General features: G+C 43.4%; 1 protein-coding gene across 6 annotated transcripts in view; it reads left to right on the top strand.

Annotated features, from left to right (window-relative positions):
• SEMA6A (semaphorin 6A) overlaps positions 1–15,897 on the top strand; it is a 185,311-nt gene that overhangs the window by 770 nt on the left and 168,644 nt on the right. Inside the window, exon 1 of one of the 6 annotated variants that reach the window (XM_060280149.1) lies at positions 11–661. The exons of the other annotated variants lie outside the window; for them this stretch is intronic. The gene's annotated coding sequence lies outside the window, so the exon portion shown is untranslated. Of the gene's footprint in view, positions 1–10; positions 662–15,897 lie in introns of those variants that run through there. 6 annotated transcript variants of the gene reach the window in all.

Genomic DNA, 15,897 nt, shown 5'->3' on the forward strand with positions numbered 1-15,897 from the left:
CTCTCTCTTCTCCCCCCCCCCCCATCCCCATGCACTGCGCTGCTGCTTCTCTGCGTTCCGGGATATGCACGAGGGCATTGTTCCGGGCTGCGTTTGCAAGCGCGGGGAGCTTGCAGCGCGAGGTCCTGCAGGACAGCAGAAGGATGGTGAAGCGGAGGCGGCGGTGGCTGCACAGAGAGGAGGAGACGAGGACGGCTCGGGCACGCTCCATATGCCGGAGCCCCTTTCTCTCCCCTGACCCGGGTCCGTGTTTTTGTGTGCACGCGCGCCGTACAGTTTCCCGGGGAGGAGAGAATGCCTTATTTCTCTTGCCATGCTCTTAATCTTGCACGAACTGGGCGCGTTTGTTTTGTTGCAAAAGCTCGCTGCGAGCGCCCTCCCTCCGCCCCGCTCCCTCGCTTTCGCGGTTCGGGGACACTTTGCCCGGGAGCTGCCCGCTTGCTTGCCCGCTGCCGGGCTATGAAACCGCGCCACACACACACAAACACACACACCCCGCCTCGGTGGCAGGCAGTGCAGCCGCGCCGCTCCGAGCCCGGCTTTTCCCCGTCGCTCCGCACGAGGCTTCCTTGGGGGGCGAGCAGGATGGGCGTGGAGTCTTTGTTTCGGAGACAATGTGACGGCGGAGGAGAAGCGGCGGCGGCTGCGAGCGCGGGGGCAGGTGGGCTGGCGAAGCGGCGGCCGTCGGGCGAGGACGGAAACTTGGGGCTGAGGGAGAGGCGGACCCCCTGTCCCCCCACCCCACCCCCGAGCTCGCCTCTCTCTGCCGGGGCCAACGCCTCTCCTCCGCCCTCGGCGCGGTGACCAGTGCCCACCCTGGTCCCTTGGGGGGGGGGGAGCAGCGTGTGTGACGGCGCCGCCCGTCTCCGGCTTTGTTTGCGAGATTGGGGACGGGGCTTGGCGCGGGCGGAGGGCTGCTGCTCCTCTCTCTGCCCCCTGTTGCACCCCGCGGTTGAGGGGAGGGGCAGCTGTCGAGTCGGTTTCTCTCTAGAGAACTGACGGGAGAAACCGAAGTAGGAGAGGCGTTTGGTGTCTGTGGAGAGAGCGGAGCCGTGCAGGGCAAGGTTCCTGTCGCCGTTGCTCCCTTTTTCTCTTTGCCGCTTGGGGGGGGGGGGGGGAGAGGAGCAGGAGTTGCGCGCCCGCGGGTTACTCTCTCCCTCCCTCAAGTCCCTCCTGCAGCCTCCGCGGAAGGGAGGAGCTAATAATGGGGTCCCTACCCTTCCTCTTGCCGTTTATCTGTGTGCATACAACTCCTGGGGGCCGAGGTACCTTTGCTCCCTCCCCCAAATAAAATATCTGAGGGGGCCGCCCCCTCCCCAAGTTGATGGGCATCGCCATTCTTGTGATCAATTATGCGGGGCGAGGCTAAACTACTCCCCCCCACCACCCCCAATATTTAAGTTGGCACCCGCGTGGTTTTCTGTGTGCGCACCTCCTCCACCCCGCTTATGGGTGTCCCTTGACCACCGAAAGCATGGGAGATGTCTCTAGACCTAGAAGTGGAGAGGACAGTGGGGCTTACACGAGACCTTCGAAGAGAACTTAGGAAGGTGTAGCTGAAGGTTGCTTGCCCTTTGCTCTGGCCAAAAGAGGGGAGAGGACGCTCACAATGTAACGCACATTACCCGAGGGGGAATGCTAGAGGAGGAGAAAGGGCCAGGCAACGTGGTTCCTTGGGAAACAGAACTCCTTGTGCTGTTAAGTCCTTTGTAGCATTGGGAGACGGACCTGCTCCTGAGGCACTGGGGTGACATGTTAAAAAGTTATTGTGATACATATTGTGAAGCCATGGGCATTTGTGTGCACACCGCCATCCGTTTGGCTAGCAGGGATTAATCTGAGCCAGGGCTCACCAGGAATTAGACTACGAACCCTTCTTCAACATATTACTTTCTGTAATAGTGAAGGGGTGTGCCTTTGAGCATGTGCAGAGTGCCCTTCCCTCGCCGCTGTAATAATCACAGCCAGCTCCCCTATTTGGGATGAAGGGAATAGGATTTTCAGGGCAGACAGTAGTACAGTTTCTGTGCAGCCCCCCCCCACCAAGTACATCTTATTTTAGAAACTATCGCTGCCCCCGAAACTTCATGTTTCAGTTGTTCTCCCCTAACTTCCCTTTGACACTAGGGAATGATGTGAACTGTGGAAAGTCCTTGGACAGAATTTTGTTGTTCCCTCAAAACTGCTGACTGGATGAAGATAATGCCCAAAGACAGGAGAAGAAAGGCATTAATGGGAGTTCCCCACTCACTGGGGAAGGAGGTGCAGCTCATGGGAAGCTGCTAGGCCCCCTCCCAGCACTGCCCAGACTCCTTTGGAATAATAATAAAAAAGAGATCAGTGGGAGTTTCTCAGTATTACCACCAACCACCTTAAGCCAGCTGCCAGGCCAGCAGCTGAAGGGAGAGCAGAGGCTGATGCTGGTGGTGTGTCGCTGTTAAGGTGTGCTGGCTACATGAGCCTGGAAAGCTCTGGGCTGAGAGTAATGTGTATTAAGTGCTCTGGCTGTGAATTTGCATGAGTGAAAGTGGGAAGCCTACAAATCCCCATGTGTTGTTTTCCCTGCCTGCTGGTCTGTTGGAGAAGTGGAGCAGAACTGAGGCAGCTCAGGGGAGTTGGGGGGGGGAGCTGGGAACTGCTGGCTGCTGGCTTGGTTTCCCTGGAGCATCATTCGGCAGAACAGCTCACAGCAATCTAGGCAAAGGGTTCTGGATCCAGACCCGGGGAAATCCAGTCTGGGTATTGTCAGGTTCCAGGAACTATCGCTGGAACAGGTTTTAAGGTTTTTTCTTAGAGAAAAGGGGGGTGGGGACTTGTAGAGATGATGGCTGGTTCACACTGTGTGTTGTTTTGCAGAAGTTTCATGGAAAGAGAAGTGAAAATCCACTTGGTTGTGGTGACTGAAAAGCCGAGTTAAAGGCTGAATTTCAAAATAAATAAATAAATCATAATCTCTTAAGTTTTCATTCAGTTTTAGCAAAGAGAAAAACAGAGTGCTGTGGTTTATGGATATACAGTTGTCTGGGACCAGTGAATTTCTGTAGCTGGCTTCATTGTGCAATGCTTATTGTACCTTAGCATTTGTGTTGCTAACCCCTGTATGCATATTTTTGTATATCTGCTCCCATTTTTGTGAAGGAAACTATTATTTCCCCAGGAGTGGGTTCTTACCGGTATAAATAAAATTGAAAACCTGTAGATTTAAAATTGTTCAGATAGGAACAATCAGTTTGGTTTGTTTGTGAGTGGCCAATCTTTTGTCATCTGCAACACAATGGAAGTAAAATCATCATGACTGCATCAAGCAATTTCTATTAAACCGAAGTTACCAACACACATCAAGGTTAATTATTAACCTTAACATTAAATAAGTGTGGCAGAATTCTGTCTCCAACTATTGTTCTTTTAATCATAGCTGCCAAGTTTTCCCTTTTCTTGCGAGGAAGCCTATTCAGCATAAGGGAATTTCCCTTAAAAAAAGGGAGAACTTGGCAGCTATGCTTTTATATTCTACTATTTTTGTGAAAGACAATGTTGTTTTTGTATTGTGACCTTTGTTTTAAAAAGCAGACAAACCGGTTGGACTGTTGAAATGTCACTTTTTTGGTCTTGATTCTGCCATCCTTGTTTCCTGGACTTACTGCTTTTCTAGGAATATAATTCCTTAGGGTAGAGGGAGGTGCTTTAGGAAAGCTTGCAGAATGGCTCTGTTGATACCTAGAAATAATACTTTCCAAAACCCCACAGAGTTTGTAGGGTTTTTTTCTGCTTTAATTAACTGCTCCACAGAGCATATCATATCCTATACATGTGTACTCGGAAGAAAGATCTACTGAGTTCAGTGGGGCTCCCAGGCTGCAATTCTAAAAACACTTACCATGGAAGCAAGTCCCATGGAAATCAATGAGGTTTACTTGTGAGTAGATATGCATAGGATTGCATTGCGTCTCTTCACATTGTTTAGTGAAGAATCAGAGAATAGGGAAGAACTAGGCTCTTTAGACCTTTATTTTTAAGTAACAACTGCTTTTATTGTTCAGTGCATGAGATGACTGGGACTTCATCTTCTTTAAGTGAAAGTGCACTGCCAGGATATTTCTCTACATGATATAATTTCTCATGGTATTGGCATGATCCCATTTAAACACTAATAGTTTATAAAACTTAATCTGGATCTTCCGGACAACTATATATAGGCCTTCGGCCTTTCTTACTTGGGAAAATCTGACTTTAATAAGAGCTTAACATAAGGAGGAACTGAAAACTGGTACTGTACATGCTGTCTGCAAATGCTGAAACACTGTATAGAGGGGAGGGGAGTGGCTGCAGGGAATACAATAGATAGGAAATAGTTGGTTTGTTCATTTGCTTTATACAAAAAGTCAAAGATGATCTGAACCATGAGTAAAAAAAATCCGATTTTCACATATGTTACCCATACATTAGTTAACATCATAGTGCTTCTTTTTCTGATAATTAAAGAGACCTACTTCATGTGCTAAACCAAGCTTCCTGAAAGGGAAAAAAACCTGGGCACTCAAATGGATAAAGGACACTTCTACTTAACATCCCCAGCTATTTCATGGTAACAAAAGTAGATGCTAGAGCCATAGCCCTTTTTCACAGGTTGTAATTTGAGGAGTGAAGCTAGTGCAGCTGGAGTCTGGAAAAAAAGGGCAGCAGGGGTTAAGAGCAAGGAACTGCATTCATTGATAAAAAAGAGAGCAAATTAATGATCTGTGATAAATCCAAAATAGAACTGTGCTCTAAAAGGAAGTCAGCAGTTGTAAACTTGTTTGTGTGCTTGTTTGGTAAAAGAAAGGGGAGATTTGTCACCTCCACAAGAGCAAGAAGAACTAAACATGAATGCATATGAAAGGCGCTCACATGGTTTAAGGCAATAAAGGCATAAAAGGATTAAATTGACTTCACCTAACAAATGCATTGAATCTTTGCCTATTTGCAGGAATACATTGCTGTGCTATCTAGAGGAATGTCCGGTGTGTTCTGTAGAAATCTATCACTCATTAACCTGATAGGTTACTAACCAAGAGCAGTTAGATACTGGGATTTCAAGTGACTCTAACGTTTAAATTCTTGAGGCAAATTATATGCAGTTACCGGTAGAGGCAGGAGAACATGGCATAGGAACAAAAGTGGTGCTTTTATTACCTCTTTTTCTATATGATATAATTCAATATCTCAAAGATCAAAACAGATGGGATTATTCAACAAAGTTAATTTGGTTGAAATCAGTAAGGCTATATCAAATAAGACAAGACCTGCACAATTTAGGACTTCAATAAAAGCATTCATATACAGTCGTACCTTGGATCTCGAATGCCTTGGCTCCCGAAGAAATCTGTTCCCGGACAATTGAAACCCAGAAATGAGTGTTCTGGTTTTTGAACGTTCTTTTGGAAGCCAAACGTCCGACAGGGATTCTGGTGGCTTCCGATTGGCTGCAGGAGCTTCCTGCAACCAATCGTAAGCTGCGCTTTGGTTTTTGAACTTTTTGGGACTCGAATGGAATTCCGGAACTGATTCTGTTCTACTTCCAAGGTACAAACGATGGGGAACCTGTTGCCTTTAAGATGTTGGAGTCATAACTTCCATCATCCTTGACCATAAGCCGGTCCAACAACACCAGGAGGACCATCGGTTCCTCATTCCTGACATATGCTGTGTCAGAGCATGCTGATATTTATGGATCATATCATGGAGGAAAAACTGACAACTCATTGTACATTCTGAGTATTCCAACCCCAATGCAATCCTGGTAAAAGTAACCACATAGTTAATTAAAACAAACCAGGCATGAGTAAAACATGTTAAGCAACCTATTGGATATGATCTTGGCCAAAGAAAGACTTCTGATGCCAATGCCTTTCACTGTGGAGTGGACGAGTTCACAATTATTTGCAGCTCAGGACATAGTTTCCGCCTCATCACCTGGCTAGGGAAATGTAATTTTTGCTGTTCATGGCACTAATGTAATTCTGAAAATTGGTATCCTTTTCAGAACATAGAACATAACATTTTCTGTAGCTGCAAAACACCTTAAAAAGAGGGAAGAGAGGAGGGAACGACAAAGGCTCAATTTGTGGGTGTATGCATACTCCTGTAATTATTTAGCCAAGTCTACACTGACAAGACTTGTCATTGGTGAGATCGATGCTCGACCCAGAACATGGATTGCAGAAGATCTTGCCCAACATTTAATTCGACTCTTTTCTCCAAACTTTACATCTGCATCTTCTTCGAAGTGCTTTCCAATGTTTCCTCCATCCCAGAAAAACAAGCCAGAAGCTAGTATTTCTTCTGTAATGTCTTAATTGGTGGTCGTGAAGTGCCTCTAGTAATTAACTAAGTACATTTCAAAGCATCACAGTTAGATGGGTAAGAGATATACAGCGATCAGGTCACCTGACAGAGAGGATGCTGCTGTCTGGGTTGGCAGCTGCTGTTTTCACTCCGCGGTCGCAGTAGGACAGTAGCAACAGGATTCAGGTTTGTAAGCCTAGAACTTGTAGCTGCCTGGATTCTGTCTCTAATATGTTTTTATTCCAATGTGTTTTCAACATCTTGCTTTCAACACTTTACCAGTACTCAGCTGGTACCATTTTCCATATCCATCCTGAAACCTCAACTTGGCAGGTTCTAAAATAGTGACCCATGTGCCTTGCCTTTTTGTGTGTGCAGTTAAACGCCACTCACAAAGCAATTATGTTATTGTGTCAATGAGCCCTTTCCCTAAGCAATTTACAACTAAACTTGCAATCCCAAGCACAATTACCAGAGAGCAAGTTTTAATTTCCTGTGAAGTCGTGCTTGCGCAACGACTTCCACTTGTGCAGAACATCCCTGCTATCTTCTCTCCCCATATGCCCCCCAAGTGCTGCTGGGATTCACCCAAGCCTGTGAAGCAAATTTTGGGGGGTGGTAGGAGAAGAATCCAATTTGAAGGAAATCAGCCCTGAGTGCTCACTTGGAAGGACAGATCCTGAAGCTGAGGCTCCAAAGATTGAGGCCACAAGGAGAAGGGAACCACAGAGGACGAGATGGTTGGACAGTGTTCTTGAAGCTACAAACATGAGTTTGACCAAACTGTGGGAGACAGTGTAAGACAGGAGTGCCTGGTGTGCTCTGGTCCATGGGGTAACGAAGAGTCAGACACGACTAAACAACTGAACAACAACAACAGCAACAAAGGAGGAGAAGAGTAGGGTAGTGCCATTGTGTGAACTTAAGTTGTTCTGAGATCACGATGACTTTGTTGGATGCAAACCCATGAAACTTCTGAGCAATTGTGCTTAAGATAGCACTTGACTGGTCATTGCCCATGATCATAAACATTTTGTTTGAATATTGCACATAACTATGTTACTAGCCTCAGACTAAGGTTTTGAACTGAGGAGTTGCATGGGCAGTGGCTTACCTCATGACTATTGCAGACTCACCCATTTGGTACTGACTAAGCTCAGTAGGGACGCGGGTGGTGCTCTGGTCTAAACCACAGAGCCTAGGGCTTGCTGATTGGAAGGTCGGCAGTTCACCCTCACAACAGGGTGAGCTCCCATTGTTTGGTCCCAGCTCCTGCCCACCTAGCAGTTCGAAAGCACGCCAAGTGCAAGTAGATAAATAGGTACCGCTCTAGTGGGAAGGTAAACGACGTTTCTGTGCGCTGCTCTGGTTCGCCAGAAGCATCTTAGTAATGCTGATCTGGAAGCTGTCTGCGGGCAAATGCTGGCTCCCTCAGCCTATAGAGCAAGATGAGCCCAAGAGTCTTCCGTGACTGGACCTAACGGTCAGGGGTCCCTTTACCTTTACCATTACCTTTAAGCTCAGCAGTGTGTGGCATTTGTGGATTTCTAATGGCTCCCATTGCCTGGTAAGCAATGGACTTGCATCTTTGTGGACAAGCAAGGGATTAAAAAAAACATTGTCGGTAGCTAAGAAAGTTCATGTGTTGTGATCTCACTTTGGGGCACTGGAGAAAATTCTAATCACATTGGTAATGCTCAAGAGTTGGCTTTAGGCAAACTTTTCACAGACTGGTTATTTGATGTCAATTTGGTTAGCGTAACTAAATTTGCTCAACCAATAGGTCAACCTACTCTTCATAAAATAAGCTAAAATAACTGGCTTTAAGAAGAGTTAGTACAGTCAGTTTCCGAGGGACTAACTTGGCTTAAATCCAAGAACTTTGGCAGCTTGTGCTGAAAGATAGGTCATGATTACTTAATTACTTGATCAGGAATTTGTCCTGAACCATGAAATAACATCTCTACTTTTATTATGGTTAAGCCAATCTTGAGGTGAGAAAATGAGACAAATTTATGGAATCTTGAATTAGAATTTCCAGTAGTTTTGTTTTGGTTTTTAATCTATTTGCATAGAGTTCCATGTAGTTATCCAATGGAATCCTGCCCAACTTTTGTGAGTTATTACATTTAACTCCTTAAATACAATGATACCCTCTTCTGAATTACCTATAGTGTACAGTGGTACCTTGATTTACGGTACAACCATAATCCGTTCCAGAGGTTCGGTTGTAAACCAAAACAGGTTGTAACCCTAGGCACGCTTTCGCCAATGGGGCCTCCCCCCCCCAAAAAAATGGGTTGTAATAATAATAAAAAGGGTTGTAATAATAAAAAAAGGGACACACACTTCCGGGTTTGACGTGGTTGTAATCCAAAACGGTTGCAAACCAAGGTACCACTGTACTAGACAAATCCTAGTATGTTGCTATTTTATTTATAGCCTCCCTTGAAGCCAAAGTTGACACCCAAAGCAAAGATTTGTTACAGTCACAGAGCTATAGGATAAGCCCGATAGATTGGCGCCTGCACTCCATGGGACACAGCCTCGTGATTTGAGTACTTACCAGTTTTTTAAATGCCAGTGAGAATACTGTAGTAACATAGCAGTCAAGGAGGAGCATTTTTCCCTTCCATCTAGTTTTCTGCAGGGTTTTTGTTTTTGTAGGGAAGAAGCAAGCATTCAGGACTAGTTCCTTTTTGTCTGAATGGGCTTTTCGAAATAAAAATCCCAAAGTGTATCTGTAGAGACTGAAGCATGGACGGAAAACGATAAGCCAGCTATTAACAGAACTGCCAGTTGCTACATCTCAAGAGGGAAGACATATGGTAACTCACTGCGTTCAGTACTGACCTTTCCCTTTAAAAGTATTTTTTTTTAATAATAGCAATTACTATATACAGTGTTTTAGTGCAGATACTTGGAATTCACTGTGAATATATTGGTCCTCACAATTCTATTCTGTAGCTCCCAAGCAAAACATGTCCAGAAAGGATTCAGACATGCTCTGGTGAAATCTGTGGTATTTTTATTTTTGCCTACATGCTAGACTGCAGGATGAAGCTGTTGGCAAAAGTTGTTTGGGAGGGGGGGAAATACTCCATTACGCCTATGGATTCTATATCCAGCTGCCTTGAATGGAAACCAAATACTCATGGCAGCAGGAGCAAATGGATGGTTTTATGACATGGAATTCAGCCATAGTCTGGGCCCAGCGTATAAAAGCTAGACATTTTCCTAGAGTGGGATTGTGATTGCCATATTGATTAAGCACTTTCCCCTCCCAGTATTTATACCATGTGCTTTTCGTCAATATTGCTTAGCCACAAAAACCTCACAAGAATCTTTCAGTAATTAAAAGGAGAGCATCCTTATGCAGCTAGTGAAAGCGAAGGTCTTGTTTCTGACTCTCTAGCAAAAATCTACATCTTAACTCCAGGAAACTTGACTACATTGTGTTTGTGGACTAAAAAGTTTCCGGTAAAATAGCAGATAATCTCTTTTAAGTAGCCAACTGTGCTTCATTATAAAGGATCTCTCTCTCTCTCTCTCTCTCTCTCTCTCTCTCTCTCTCTCTCTCTCTCTCTCTCGCCATTTGCATGGGATACATCTTTTCAGGAAAAGAGAAAAGAGGAAGCAGATAATTTGCTGTATTTTATGAGTTTTTTTAATAAAACGAAAACCATTGATACCTGTCAACATCTTCTGTTTAGTGCCAGTTTGACATGGATCTGGGCTAATTCCTTTCCCATTCTTGAGTTATGGCCTAGCTTGACACTGTCCTTGGCCTCTTCATCTATTAATCATGGAAGCTGCTTTCTCATTCGGTTGCCATAGTTTCAGTGCCTCAGATAGTGTTGGGGTGCCTTGGGAAAGGCTTGAGATATACTAGGACTTGCAAGCCTTGCAGTTATTCTGGCGCTTGCATAGCTCTGAAAGAACAGAAAACAGCTCCAACATAATTTCAACATAAGAAGAAACTTCTGGATGTGTCTCTCTGGGCCTTGTTATGCGCACACCCAGCTGATATTTTCTCCGGGATTTTCTTCTTCCTGGGGGGGGGGCAGCCAAGAACTTGCAATTCAGAGACTAATGGCTGCTTTTATCTACTGCAAGGAAAGGAAAGGGTTTTCTGTTGATGAATGGTTGAGAAAATTAGGGCATTTGGCAATACAGGTAATTTTTTTTTGTTCTTAGCTGCACATGGCATGATGTTATGTTTTTGATAAAGCCATTTTTTGTAGCTGCCATTCTCAAACTGATACTAACTTTTTTAAAAATTGTGCTTGCAAGCTGATGAACTTTTGAATCTGGAAACTAGCTATTTCATGTGTTGAGCTTGAAATAAAGGAAGACTGAATTTTGGTTATCCAAGGAACCATAGCCATTTCACGTTGATTAGAAACAATACCTGTTCATCCACCAATCCACCCTTTTCGGTGTTTTCATTCTCAAGTTTTACACTTATATGTTTCTAAATGCAGAGTTATGTCTTCCTAGGAAAGTGTATACATGCGAAAACAATGACTAGCTTCTCAGAAAAATGCTAATCAACTTGAGGGGCTAAAACACAAGGCAGTCATCCCTGAACTTAGAGCAAGAAGCATATTTTCTTGACGCAAATTTCAGTAGAAGTCAAATTACACTGGACAGTGGCAATTCCATGAGTTTCTACACATAGCCAACCCAGTCATGTAGAAAGCAGGGTGGTGAGATCCAATTCCGACAGCAAAAGGGATGTTGTCCCCCTTCTCCTTCCATACATAGCTTGCCTTTCTGCAGCAAGGTCCCAGTATCAGAAGTGAACCTGGCAGGATTAAAAGTGCTGGTGGGGTGAGGAGTTGTGTGGAGGTAAGTAGCAAGTGCAGGGAGGGTATATTGACATGTTAAAATTGTTAAAATTTATTGTTAAAATTGGACCCCCACACAACTCCATATGAAATAGGCATGTCTAACTTCATCTTGATTGCACCATAATAATAGACTCATAGAATTGTAGAGTTGGAAGGGACCGCAAGGGTCATTGACTCCAACCCCCTGCAATACAGGACTCTTTTGCCCAACACGGGGCTTGAACTCACAACCCTGAGATTTAGAGTCTCTTCTACAGACTGAGCTGATGAACATTGACAGCACAGTCCTGTCTGTGCCTTCTCTGAAGGAAGCTCCATTGAGTTCAATGAAACTTGCTTCCAAACAAGTGTCCATAGGATTGCTGGCTAAATTTTAATACCACGAAGAGTGGTGCATGCACTACCTCCTTCTACATATGATTTTTATTGTAGAGTTTTGTCGCTGGAGAAGTTGTGGTGGACCTGATCTTCTCATTGGAGTGTTGGCATGAGCAGGTTCCGGTTTAGGGTAGTCACCCAGATGCAAAAGAGGACAGGGCACCTGTAGAGAGACAGTGTGGTTTGGTGGTTAGAGTGTCAGACTAGGCTATGAAGCTCTCTAGGTGAGCTTGAGCTTGGGTGCCTCTCAGCCTAATCTACCTCACATGATTGTTGTGCGGATTAAATGAGAAGTGGGAGAAGCATGTGCACTTACCTTGAGCTCCTTGGAGAAAAAGATGGGATTGCAATGCAATGCAATAAAATAAAAATACAGTGGTACCTCTACTTATGAATTTAATGCATTCCAAACACACATTTGTAAGTAGAAAAAAATTGTAAGTCGAATCCCATAGGAATGCATTGGGAGAAAAAATTCGTAAGTAGAAAAAATCCTATCTAAAAATTCGTAAGTAGAAAAAATCCTATCTAAACCGCATCCAAGATGGCGGACGGAGCTCTATTCATAAGTAGAAACATTCGTAAGTAGAGTTATTCGTAAGTAGAGGTACCGGTACCACTGTAGTTGAATAGAAGAGGAGATTTCAACAGGTATAGTCTCAGCAGGCTACATATGAAATTTTCACACAACTGTGTAGAAAGTGGAAGAGTCCTATCTTCTTTTTCACCTGCCACTCTAGTTCACTGTTGTCCCCCAGAGACAAATGCATTCATTATTTTTTTTTAAAAAAACCACCCATTTGTTGGCCACCTTTCCTAGCATTCAGAGTGCCATACCATAGCAAAACAAATTCAACAAATGAGCAAGCAAACCAAAAGCAGCAGTATCAATAAGGACAAGCCAAGTGAATCAGAGGTCAAATGGAATAGATGCTTTTTTGCACCACTACCAAGACCAATAGAGAAGGGGGATTTGGGCTCTTTGGGCAGGGGGTCCCGAGGTGCTTGATGTAAGAGCTGCTTCTCACCAGGACTGTTCTCACGTTCCATGGAGTTGGACTTTGAAGCACAGTCTGAGAGGATGATCTAAGCTAGTACAGGAGGAATATAAGGAAAGATTCCCTCTCTGAAATATCGTATGTGGGATCCAGCTATGAACTTTTCCAGCAGCTTCAATAAGATCAATTTGATAAATTTTAAGAAGCATTTAATGTTCAAGAAAATGAAATTCAAAAAACAGTTTTATATTAAGCAATATGCCAGAGGATTATGTGCCGCTTGTACGTTTGTCAGATGTGGAACCTGTCTGAAGACATAGTGACATTTGAAATTATAAATAAGCTACTTTTCATTCAGGGATGAATATCAGAACTTCTTCAAGCATGTCATTTCAGCAGCCTGAATAACACGCTTTTGCAGACTATCAACTATTGCCTCCTCTGAAGTAGTTTCTGATTGAGGTTTCATAACATGAAATAGATAAAAGGATAAGTGTTTATATGATGCTAGATGCATGAAGTTTCCGGGGATCAGGAGCTCTAGTTGTAAACCTTTGCTCTTGTGATGGCACAGGAGTTAGGAAATGAAATATATTGTTGCGCGCCACCCCAATCTCCAAGCAGTGCGAGATTCTAGGGTTCCAGGCACTTACCTAGGGTTTGTGTGTCTTTAGGATATATGGTTTATTTATGCAGGTATACAACTTGAGCCCATGGTGGAGGGGTTCACAGCATTAACACCCAAAAAGAGCCTTGTTTCTCCCATTGCCACAGCCTTGGATTCATACAGAAGTCAAATATTAGGGAAGGCATATCATAGATCTTAGGCTGAAAAGGTATCTTAAACAAATTCATTTGTTTCCCCAGAAGTTGTTCTGGATTAGTCAAGTTAGATATGGACACAATCAAACTCTTTTAAGATAGTTGACATCTTTCCGCAGGGCCTGCAAGACGGAGCTGTTCTGCCTGGCCTTTGGTTTGGACTCAGTCTGACCCTTATGTTTCCCTCCCCTTATGGTTTTGATTTATGGGCTACTACTAAAATGAGGCTGCTTTTTAAATTGTATTTTGACGCGTATTTTAATTAACTGTTTTTTTTTCTTTTTCTTTTACGTTTTATTGTAATTTTATTGCTGTTAGCCGCCCTAAGCCCAGTTCTGGCCAGGGAGGGCGGCAACCATTTTGCATGGGGGTTCTGTTCCTGGCCCCCGCACGCATTGTTGGAGTGTGCATAAGCCTGCTCCATTCTGCCCTCTTCTGGATCCAAAACGCCCCGTGTATCAGTTGGATGCATGGAAAATGGTCTCCGTCTGTATTGCATAAAAATCATATGTATGATATTAGTAAATCATGTATTTTTTGTTAGTATTATTTGCTGACTTTGGCTAATACCATAGCATGTAATCCAGATTTTGGGCTTTGTGTATTTGTGGCTGTGATGCCTTGGGCAGCATAAAGTTTCTGAACCCTTTCTAGTTCTTTAAGATGCTGTTGAGCTTAGGCCTCCGGGTCTGCAAGGCGAGCAAGGTCTATCAAATCCTTGGCTCAACCTCACAATCTTTATTTCTGGCCACAAAATATTTGCAAATGTAAATTTATTTAAATATTTACACACTTGTAGATTTTCCACTGTCTAGCATTTAGGCTGGCCTAAGATTAAACCGTTGTGTAAGATCGAACCTGGGTGAATCATTGTAAAATCAATCAGTTGGGACATATAGCATATGCTGTACGTTGTACATTATAATGGGATGAGATTATGGCCAGGATCAACAAAACAAAGCCAGAAGAAAATGTCACAGTTAAATTGTTTCATGTGCAGATGTAGTTGGAACCTGTCAAAAAAAGATTCTACTTTGGGTAACTTCCAATATAGAACTATTCTGAATTAAAGACTTCAGACATGTCCACATCCATCCCTATGGTACACAGAGTTAAGGATTTTAAGTGTATTCCTTTTCAGGAATGAATTTGCCCATTTTTTTTGTTCCTATTTGCCTATTTTGGGTATACTGTATATAGACACGATCTTGGGTGAGGACTGTACCAATTCACCCATGTTTAAATTGGCCCTGTACCTCTTATAAGTGGGCACAAAATTTGATGAACTTTTCAGAGGTGTGTAACACAAGTATTTTTTTTTCCACAAATGCAGAGCAACCTTATCATGTATATTTATTCAGAAATATACTTCCTGGTAAATGCGCCTATAAGATTGCAGTCTTGGGATGTTATGATCTAACTGTCTCAGTATTTGATTCACTCCGCTTTCCATTTGTTCTTCAAAACATTACTTACTTGAAATGCATTTCATATCACTTGAAGAACAGATTTCTTAATAAATGTGCAATGTATCATATTAAAACCATTTTTACATTAGGATTTTTTAAAGATGATGATCATGTATCTTAAATAAAGCTCCAGTTGTATTCAGCTCACTGGTGGTGTAGTAGAATAATTTGTACTTATTAATTATAAATGGTGAGCTTTTGCAGTTCAGACTTATTGATCTTTAACCATCTTAATGAGAAATTACCTAAATTAAATTGATTTAATATTCGCGGTAATGTGTTCTAGGAAAGTGATAATGTAACATAACTCTAGAACTGTATCCCATCGAGCAAAAAAAAAGGCCTTTAATGCGAATAAATTCTTTCTGTATTTTTTCAGGCAGGGATTCGAATAAAGCGAGAAAATAAATTTAGTTCTCAGAACAGCAATAAAAAGATATAATATTTTTGGTGTATCTCTTTGGGTCTAGGTCTGAGCTAGAGAAATGGGAAATCCACAAATTACTGTGGGTTGGATCTATTCTAGACTAACAGAGCAATCCAAACCGCCCTACTTTATACCTGACCCAAGAGTATGTTTTGATTAAATGGATGCGCCCCTTTTTCCAGCTCAGCCACTTTCCTACCAGCCATGACTGAGCTCCCTCTTCCATGCATACCAAATGTGTGGGCAGGATCCATTGGACAGCTCCCCAAATGAGGTGTTCTTAGGGTGGGGAGCAGAGGGTGCTGAGATGCTCCAACTCCTCTCACGCAATGGGACCAGGCACAATTTTGGGCCTGTTGCTATGCCATTGGAGCCAATTGTCCTGCCCACTTTCTGCAGCAGACGTTGGGAGCACAGTAGGGCTATGGATGTGGCGGTGGCTTTGCCGCTCTGCCAAACCACGCTAACAGGAGGGGGTAGTTTAATATTATTTAATAATAATAATAATAATAATAATAATAATAATTTATTTCTACCCTGCCCATCTGGCTGAGTTTCCCCAGCCACTCCAACAGAACATTAAAATGCAATAATCTATTAAACATTAAAAGCTTCCCTAAACAGGG

Source organism: Zootoca vivipara, chromosome 11 (assembly GCF_963506605.1).
Source record: "Zootoca vivipara chromosome 11, rZooViv1.1, whole genome shotgun sequence".
Lineage (NCBI taxonomy): Eukaryota > Metazoa > Chordata > Lepidosauria > Squamata > Lacertidae > Zootoca > Zootoca vivipara.